This window comes from Podarcis tiliguerta (genome assembly GCF_965153285.1).
Source record: "Podarcis tiliguerta genome assembly, chromosome: 2".
NCBI lineage: Eukaryota > Metazoa > Chordata > Lepidosauria > Squamata > Lacertidae > Podarcis > Podarcis tiliguerta.
This window is the reverse complement of record NC_139535.1, coordinates 101,895,931-101,905,913: the sequence shown is the minus strand read 5'-3', so window position 1 is coordinate 101,905,913 and position 9,983 is coordinate 101,895,931. Positions and strand designations below refer to the sequence as shown.

At 46.4% G+C, this 9,983-nt stretch overlaps 1 long non-coding RNA gene across 1 annotated transcript; it reads left to right on the top strand.

The window, feature by feature from the left end:
- On the top strand, window positions 1-8,929 carry LOC310671835. Its single transcript, XR_014508242.1, has 3 exons — window positions 1-107; window positions 2,752-2,816; window positions 8,857-8,929. It is a non-coding gene; the product is annotated as an uncharacterized lncRNA (long non-coding RNA).
- Window positions 8,930-9,983: the final 1,054 nt, after the last annotated feature.

The window sequence follows — 9,983 nt, the reverse complement described above, 5'->3', positions numbered from 1 at the left end:
GGGAGCCAGAACTTCTGGGTTTAATCCTTCCTTCTGGGAAAGGAAGAGGGGTTTAAATGGCTGCGATGGGAAGTAAGATTACAGCATTTCATTCCCAGATATGGAAGGTAAGTGGAGTCCACTTTCATGGGAATAGAGCTTGGATAGAACAGGGGGGGAGAGTGTTAAATATTTAACAGGCTGATGAATTTTAATGCGGAAGTGCTGCCTCTTAGTGCCATCTTATCCCCCTAGGAGCTGGCGGTGCAGCATGGCCCTGAATCACCGCTGCTGATTAGCAGGTCCTCGTCCTGTGATTGACACAGATGTTAACTCTGCTCGCTGCACACCTGGATTTTCAGCCCTCCCCAGTAGGATGTATCTAGGGTTAGCCCCCACCCAAAGTGGCTTTCCGTGAAGCCCGCTCAGCTTCCCCGGTGGACGGTATTGTGGCAGGGGACCCAGGACCTTCCGGTGACCCAGCTGGAGGGCTTAGGGATGCCGCCTACATCATAGGGACTCCCGGCCACGTCATGCCCCCTGGCTGACCAATCGGCACTGCCAGGGACGTGGCCGCTGGCCGTTTAAATAGCGGTGTGGCTGGGGGGCATCCTCATTTCACCTCCTCGCCAGATCTCCCAGCCCACCCACCCTCTTCTTATGTGTTGCTATGACAGCGGCCTTGCAATGGGCTAATGTCGGCCGCCATTTTGTTGGGGCAAGGTAGGAATTTTTTCCGCTTGGCAAATTGGCACCAGCCATTGGGTTTTCACCTACCTTGTAGCAATTGTCACAACTCTGTAAGGTTAGGCATTGGGTAAGCCTTTGCTTGGATGGAGGGGTGGCTGTAGCCTCCGCCTGCCCCTCCTCGTTAAGGGTATCCTGTTAAAGGGATCCCGGGGTGTGGATCTTGTCTGAAGCCTGGGTGTGGGCTAGGGCCATTCTATATCTGAAGGAGCGTCTCCACCCGCATCGTTCTACCCGGACACTGAGGTCCAGCTCCGAGGGCCTTCTGGCGGTTCCCTCACTGCGAGAAGCCAAGTTACAGGGAACCAGGCAGAGGGCCTTCTTGGTGGTGGCACCCGCCCTATGGAACGCCCTCCCACCAGATGTCAAAGAGAACAACAACTACCAGACTTTTAGAAGACATCTGAAGGCAGCCCTGTTTAGGGAAGCTTCTAATGTTTGATGCATTACTGTTTCTTAATATTTTGTTGGAAGCCGCCGAGAGTGGCTGGGGAAGTCCAGCCAGATCGACGGGGTATAAATAATAAATTATTATTATTATTATTATTATTATTATTATTATTATTACCCCAATGGGGACCCGTTGGGGTGCCCCTATTTGACATATGTCATAAGGCTCCCCCTACTGGTGGTTTACCCTTAATGGGACTCCCTGCAGATGGGCAGGAGTGGTGATATAGTCCGATTTCACCCAATGCCTAAGCCAAACCGCTCACATCTGTAACCAATAAAGTTGTGGCCTATTTTATCCCATTAACTCCAAATATTTGTGTCCGTGTGTTTATTATCTAAGGGAACTGCGGGGCCCGGGGCCTCAGCACCCAATCAAAGGTTCCCACTGCTGCTGTGTGAGGTATAGGGAAAGGACGGCGAGTGGTGTCATCTAGAAGGGGGAAGAAAGCATCAAAGTCGGAAATATGGGGAGTGGGGATAAATGGGAAGGGATAAAGTCCTGGCACATGTTTCCCACTGGCATCTGGTTGGCCACTGTGAGACCAGGATGATGCGGGGCTTTTCTGATGTTCTTAATGGCATGGAACACGACAGTTAACACACCACACCTGACTTTGGAACACCAGGCATAATTGCTCCAAGAAAAACACAGGCTGCAATTCTCCAAGCAGAGAGCACTCTAAGGGGGCAGCAGTCTGTTTCTAGGGTTGCCATCTGCCTGGAATTTCCCTGATGTATCTGGAATGCTGCCATCGGCAGCAGTGTCTGGGCAGAAATCAGCAAAAATGTCAGGGAAAATCCAGACGTATGGCAACCCATGTCGGCAGTGTCGTTTTTTGTTTTTTTAAAAATTATTAAGGATTTTCTTGTTTTACTGAAGTGTTATGCCTCGTATTTTTTCCCCCCATGTAACATTTTTACAAATCCGTTTCATTTGTTGAGGCATTAGGGGGAGAAGAAAAAGAAAGAAAAAAGAAAGGGGGGGTGGAGAGAGGGAAGATGGATGGGGGTGGGGTCGGTTGGCGGTGTTTCTATTATGTTTAATATATGTAGAGTTTGGTGTCAGCGTTGCTTGTGTTGTTCACTTGTGTTCCTTTGGTGGTGAGAGAGGTTGGGGTTGGCCTAGGGTGTGATTGTTTGCTTGTGATTGACTGTGGTGATCTTTGTTTTCGTGTGTGAGTGAGGTGGGTGGGTGTTTTGGATCAGGTGGCAGTGTCGTTTTTGCCAATTTCCCACAAAAATAGCCAAAGAATGTCATTTGCAGTTTTGCAAAAAAAAAAAAGCTCAGCAACTTTTCCTATCTTTACCTACCCAGTGACCTTCATGGCTGAGTGGAGATTGGAACCAAAGTCTCCCAGGCCTCATTCCAGTACCTTAACCACTACATGACACACACACAACTTCTGAAGAAACACCAGCTGATGGGAATCAGAAGTGGAGAGAACGCTCTTGGGCTCTTGTCTTGCTTGTGGGCTTCCTATTGGCAGCTGGCTGGCCACTGTGAGAACTGGATGGTGGACTTGATGGGCCTTTGGCCTGACCCGTTTTGATGCTTTTTGTCCCTTCTCCTAGGTGCCTCCTGAGGCCCTTCTCAGGGCCCAGAAAACTCTTGTGTGGTCATCTTCTTGTATAAAAAGGTAAATGTAAAGGACCCCTGGACTGTTAAGTCCAGTCAAAGGTGCCTATAGGGTTGCGGCGCTCATCTCACTTTCAGGCCGAGGGACCCGGCATTTGTCCACAGACAGCTTTCTGGGTCATGTGGCCAGCATGACTAAACCACTTCTGGTGCAACAGAACACTGTGACAGAAGCCAGAGCGCACGGAAATGCCTTTACCTTCCCACCACAGTGGTACCTATTCATCTACTTGCACTGGTGTGCTTTCGAACTGCTAGGTTGGCAGGAGCTGGGACAGAGCAACGGGAGCTCACCGCATCCTGGGGATTCGAACCACTGATCTTCTGAAGCGCAAGCCCAAGAGGCTCAGTGGTGTAGACCACAGCACCACCCGCATCCCTTTCTTCTTGTATACCAGTTAGAGGCTTTACTGCAATCAAGTGGTATATACCGTATTTTTTGCTCTATAAGACTCACTTTTTCCCTCCTAAAAAGTAAGGGGAAATGTGTGTGTGTCTTATGGAGCGAATGCAGGCTGCGCAGCTATCCCAGAAGCCAGAACAGCAAGAGGGATTGCTGCTTTCGCTGCACAGCGATCCCTCTTGCTGTTCTGGCTTCTGAGATTCAGAATATTTTTTTTCTTGTTTTCCTCCTTCAAAAACTAGGTGCATCTTGTGGTCGGGTGCATCTTATAGAGTGAAAAATACGGTAAATTTTGCCAAATAAACAAAGTCTCCAAGGCTGGGATAGCCAATTGGTACCCTTCATATGCTGTTGGATTCCAATTCCCCCCAGCCCTGACCATTATAGACAATAGGGGTGATGTGAATGCCAACAATATCTGGAAGGTACCATGCTTTGGCTACCCCTATACTACAGTACAGCAAGCCCACAACTTACATGGAGGGTTATGTTCCGGAGATCCTGCCTAAAGCAAAGATCACATTAGCCGCTCCCAGGCCATGACTTTAAGAACAGCAGAGGAAGCTGGGAAGGGAGAAGAGGAGTTTAGGGATTTATTTATTTTTACAAAAATTGTTGTACAATTTGTGTGTCTTTATTTCTCAATTTGATCTTTTAATATGGTTTTGTATGTATTGTGACGTTTTAGGCATTGTGACTTGCAGTTGTTTTTGTTGATCATAGTTTAGTTGTTACTTTCTGTAATTGTTAAGAGTGAACTTCTGTTTAATTATTATTTGCTGATGTTTTGAGAGTTATTTTTCTTGTGTACTCTTATATTCTAACGGATTATTGAATATTACTTTATCTTATATAAGTCGTTCCACTTTAAAGTTATGTTTTATTATGACTTTTTGTATTGGAGCAGATTACTATAAGGTGTGTGCTGTATATTCTGTTGCTGTAAACCGCCTTCTGTATATAGAAAGGTGTGTGCTGTATATTCTGTTGCTGTAAACCGCCTTCTGTATATAGAAATATAGAAAGGCGGGAAACAAATTAAAAGTGAATGTAGTTAAAACACATTGGGTGCAATGGCGGGTGGGATTGCCAAAGCCTCCCCCCTTCCCACTGATGCCTGCCCCCTTAAAAAAAAATCCTTTTTTTTGCCAAACACGTAAAGTTGAATGTGTATAAGTTAAATGTGCGGGCCTACTGTACAGTCGTACCTTGGTTGTCAAACGGAATCCATTCCAGAAGTCCGTTCTACTTCCAAAAATGTTCGACAACCAAGGCGCGCAATCGGAAGCTGAAGAAGCCACATTGGACGTTCGACTTCCAAAACATGTCCGCAAACTGAAACACTGGGTTTGCAGCGTTCGGGAGCCAAAATGTTCAACTCGCAAGGTGGTGGGGATCCAAGGTATGACTGTATATAGGAAAAGTGTACTGTTCCCTAAATAACTTAAGAGCAAGAGTATTTTTCCAACTGCGGTAACAAAACAAAGCAAAATCTGACATGGAGAATAAAGGAAGTATGTAGAATGCCTTCCGTCCGGAGTAAATGGGTCCCTCCAGTGAGATCAACAGGCAATAACAACAACAAAGAGCAGGAGGAAGATATGAACAGCAGCAGCAACTATGCCTCTCTCCTGTCGGCGTGGGGTTTTTCTCCGGCTCCGTTCCCACATCTATCCATCATTCATCCAAATATTGCCCAGCACCTTTGGATGGAGGTGCAGTCCTCCTTGTCTGTCTGTTCCAAGACAGTGAGTCCCACCGGAATGACAAGCAAGAATCTTCCAGAGCCAAAGCACAAATGCTTGGCTGGCTTTGAGCTGAGCCGTCCCACTGGGGATCCAGGAGAAGCAGTGAAGGATGGAGACCAGCCAAGCGCAGACAGACCACGAGAGCCTCCTCAAACCAGACACCGGCTAGCCAAGAGGAGGAGGAGGAAGTACGGGGAGGAAAGAGCAGGGCTGTGAGCCAAGTCTGTAGAAACAGGGCCTGGTTCTTGGCCCTGCTGTACACAAGCCTTTCCTAATGCGTTAACCCTCCAGCTTAGCCGCTTCCAAGTCGTTTCTCCCCCCCGCCCCAGCAAATGGCACCAGGTGACAGGGCAGTTCTGGCTCTCCTTCTGTCTCATCCCAGCAGGTCGTTTTGAACACACACACACACAATCACACCCCATAGACTGTGTTTCTTACATCCATTAAAGATTTCCTGCCCTACTCCTTTGAGAAGATCGATTGCCGAGGGGTGGGGGGAACTCATCTCGAGACACTGATCGATTGAGTAAAAGATCTGGCTTTAAACTGTCAAATTTGCCTTTTCCCACTTGGGGGTCGGATAGGGTGTGTGTGTGTGTTTGTGTGTGAGACCAGCGTTCAAGACACACAAGCATTTCAAAAGCTCTCTTCTGCTCAGGATGAATCTCGAAAGCCAGTACCCTGAAGTATCCTGTCCCTGTCTCTGCCCATGTCCACCAACCTGTCATCTGAGCTAAGGACCATTAATATGCCCCAAGTACTAAGAAAGCAATTAGCTAAGGATGCTCGGCTTAGCTTTCTTCCGCTCTCAACCTCTCATTTCTATGCATTCAACTTTGCTGGATCAGTCTAAGCCCTTCATTCCAACTCCCTGTTTGTGTGTTGTCATAGAAATATATTGCTGGCATTTCCCCATTGCCATGAGATAAATACCTGACAGGTAAACAGGCAGGTGATGGGGCTGTCAGACAGACTTTGGGGTGGGAAGGAGGAACATTTGAGTCTAGAGATTCGGGGGAAGGAGGGGGAAGAATTCATTGACTGAAGTGTTGCCATTTGCCAAGCACAGTGCTCTTTGAAATGCCTGCTATTTAAAGAGGCAGTCCTTATTTCATAGTGCAAGCCTAGGCTGGTTTACTCAGGAGTAAGTTCCGCTTTGTTCAATGTGAATTATTCACTGGTAAGCCTGTTTAGTATTGTAGCCTTAAAAGGCTTCTCCTTATTCCTGAATATTACAAAACAAACAGTACAGTGTACCTCTTATTCTTGAAAAGCTGGTTAGCTAACACCGGCGAAGTGCCTAATAAAATAACAGCAAACACACAGACAAGTCTATGTGAACACACATTGTTTAAAAATCTCACACTATCTATAAATATGAATTAGTATTTGAATTAATTCCAGCAATGAAAATGTTCTATCACAGTGTTGACATGTATATTACAAATGAAGTCTGTGCACAACAGCATGAACATATAAGCAAAGCAGGCATGTGCATACACATGTACATTAGGGACACGGGTAGCGCTGTGGTCTAAACCACTGAGCCTCTTGGGCTTGCCCATCAGAAGGTCGGTGGTTCGAAACCCTGCGACGGGGTGAGCTCCTGTTGCTCTGTCCCAGCTCCTGCCAACCTAGCATTTGAAAGCATGCCAGTTCAAGTAGATAAATAGGTACCACTGTGGCTCCGGTTTCCATCACGGTGTTCCACTGCACCAGAGGCGGTTTAGTCATGCTGGCCACATGACCCAGAAAGCTGTCTGCGGACAAATGCTGGCTCCCCCAGCCTGAAAGTGAGATGAGTGCCACAACCACATGGTCGCCTTTGAGTGGACTTAACCATCCAGGGGTCCTTTACCTTTTTTTACCTTTTTACACATGTACAAATACACACAAATGCACATCTAAAGTGTGTGCACTTGCCTGTGCAACATACCTACAAATATACATGCAGAAAAGCACATGTGCATGTAGACATTTCAAGTAAAGGTAAAGGGACCCCTGACAGTTAGGTCCAGTTGTGACCGACTCTGGGGTTGTGGTGCTCATCTCGCTTTATTGGCCGAGGGAGCCGGCGTGCAGCTTCTGGGTCATGTGGCCAGCATGACTAAGCCGCTTCTGGCAAACCAGAGCAGCGCACGGAAACGCCATTTACCTTCCCGCTGGAGCGGAACCTATTGATCTACTTGCACTTTGACGTGCTTTCGAACTGCTAGGTTGGCAGGAGCAGGGACAGAGCAACGGGAGCTCACCCCATTGCGGGGATTCGAACCGCCAACCTTCTGACTGGCAAGTCCTAGGCTCTGTGGTTTAACCCACAGGGCCACCCGTGTCCCATTTCTAAATGCACGCAATAGACATTTATAAATGCACACAAATGCATGAAAATAAGTATGCATAGCTACGGCATATGTATAGGTATAAGCAATGCCATGCATGCAGAGATAAGTGTATTATTTAATTCTGTGTCTCATCTTTCTTCCATCGAGCTCAGGGGGGCACATATGATTCTCCCCCTGATCATTTTAGCCTCACAGCAACCCAGTGAGATAGACTGGGCTGAGACACCATGACTGGCCCAAGGTCACAAGCATACATAAAAGTAGATGCAGCATTCAGTAATGCAGAGAAATGCACACACAGAGATTTACTCACAGAAACCACAGCCATACATGCACACAACTCTTTTTCTCAGGACACGTGATGCCAGTTCTGCGGCTGCTTTAATATTATACATTATAACAAAGGGTGTTTGTGCAAGATGGAGTCTTCCCAAAGAGTTCCAGACTCACTAGCTCTAGCTTCTAAATTTGGGAACGCTTGGATTTGCTGGTGTGCACTGAAGGAATTAGAACTAATATTGCTATATGCAAAGGATGCTAAAGCCCAGCACATGAAGGGTGTAGAACCCTTCCCTGCTCCTCCATCCTCTCTAGCGGGGCAGGCTAGGTCCTTCATCCCATTTCCCTGCTTGCAAGTTGTCACGGAAACAAAGACAACAAAGGCACTGGCGTTTATGTGCTGCCAAGAGACAGGTACCTGACAGGCAATTGGGCAAGTGATGGGGCTGTCAGGCAGGCAGCTATAGGGACGGCAGGGAGGTCAGGATTGGCCCATCCAGCCCAGCACACAAACAAACTCAACTCAAGAGGAGTTACTGACAGAGTGAGGTAGTTTACCGCAGGCAAAGAATAAAAGAAGAACAAACACACATGCACAAACCAATCTCTTGCCTGAGGCAGATGAGAGGCCCACCGTAGAGGAAATTTATTGTCTCTCACTCAACTCCAATGGCAAGGGGTTCCACAGTATGATACACCTGTTATTGTGTTTTCAGGTTCCAGCTTAGGTTAAAAAAGGTAAAGGACCCCTGAACGGTTTGGTCCAGTCAAAGGTGACAATGGGGTTGTGGTGCTCATCTCACTTTCAGGCCAAGGGAGCCAGCGTTTGTCCACAGACAGCTTTCCAGGTCATGTGGCCAGCAGGACTAAACCGCTATTTATCTATTTGCACTGGCATGCTTTCTGCTAGGTTGGCAGGAGTTGGGACAGAGCTCACTCCGTCATGGGGATTCGAACCGCCGACCTTCTGATCGGCAAGTCCAAGAGGTTAAGTGGTTTAGAACACAGCGCCACCCGTGTCTCAGCTTACATTCAGTTGTCAACTGGTTAAGATTAGGAAAATATTGTGTATGATCCCTGATCAATTGAGGAAAGGTTCTCTTTTCTCATCTTTGATTTGGAGCAAAACAGTCCTGTTGTTTTTCACTCTGTTCAGTCTCTAGGCTTGACTAGAAACGGACTTGACAAATGTTGCATGAAGCAAAAATCTGTCTGTAGCTCGATACAGTGTATAATCATTGGGCTACATGATCTCTCTTCACCCCTCAGACACAGCTCATGGCATCAGGTATTTGCATATACAGAATGGGAATAAGACAACGAAGGACTCAGTCTCCCTTGGACTCAATCTCAATTGCCTAAGATCCAGGAACACGGCCAAAACCTGGTTGCATCAGTGAAAGTTAACCTACTTTGAGAAATCGATGCCATTCCTTGCATCCTGAAGGCTTTCCAGGCACTCTCCCCAATAAATACTTAGTGGCACAAATCCCAGCAGCATTTAAGGCTTTTGTTTTATTTACTTACATCGTCCATATACAACCGAATTAACAATGTCTACTGGGCAGCTAACAGTAAAAAAGTTTTTTAAAACCATAAAAATAAACAAGACGGCCTAAAAATTGAGCACAATAAAAAACCCCAATCACAGTAAAAATGCTAAATTAATAAAGAAAGATAAAATCAAGATGCAAAGACCAATAGAAGACCAAATGTCAGAAGAGTTTGATCAATCATGCTATATTTATTTAGAAAGCAAAACAAGCAAATAATAATAATATTTATTTATATTAAACTTATTAGTCACCTTTGTTTGCCAATGCAATGTACAACAACAAGTAAACAACATATTTTAAAACTGCCATAAAACAAAGCATAGAAAAACCCAAAGCACCTTCATCTTTTTAAAAGGCAAGATTAAAACATCCCATCCACTAAAGGAGGCCACAGATAATTAAAAGTCAACATCCTGGCAGGAAAGGAAGGCTTTTCCTGGTGTCTAAAGATATGTAATGATGGCACCAGGCAAGTCTCCCTGGGGAGAGCATTCCACAAGCAGGGAGGAACCACTGAAAATGCCCATTCGCATGTTGCCACCCTCCAGACCAGCCATGTTGGGGGCACATGAGAGATTGGCCTCAGATGACATTTGCAGGGTTTGGGTTGGTCCGTATGGGGAGAGGCAGTACTGGGGTACTGAGTCACATACGGCTTTGTAGATCAAAACCAGCACTTTAAATTGAGCCCAGAAACTAAAATTGTAAACCGCCCAGTGGTCCTTGAATAAATGAATGAACGAATAGTAACCAGTGCAGTCAGGCGACGATTGATATTATGCGCTCAGACTATCTTGCCCCTGGGAGCAGACTGGTCGCTGAATTCTGTACCAGTTGCAG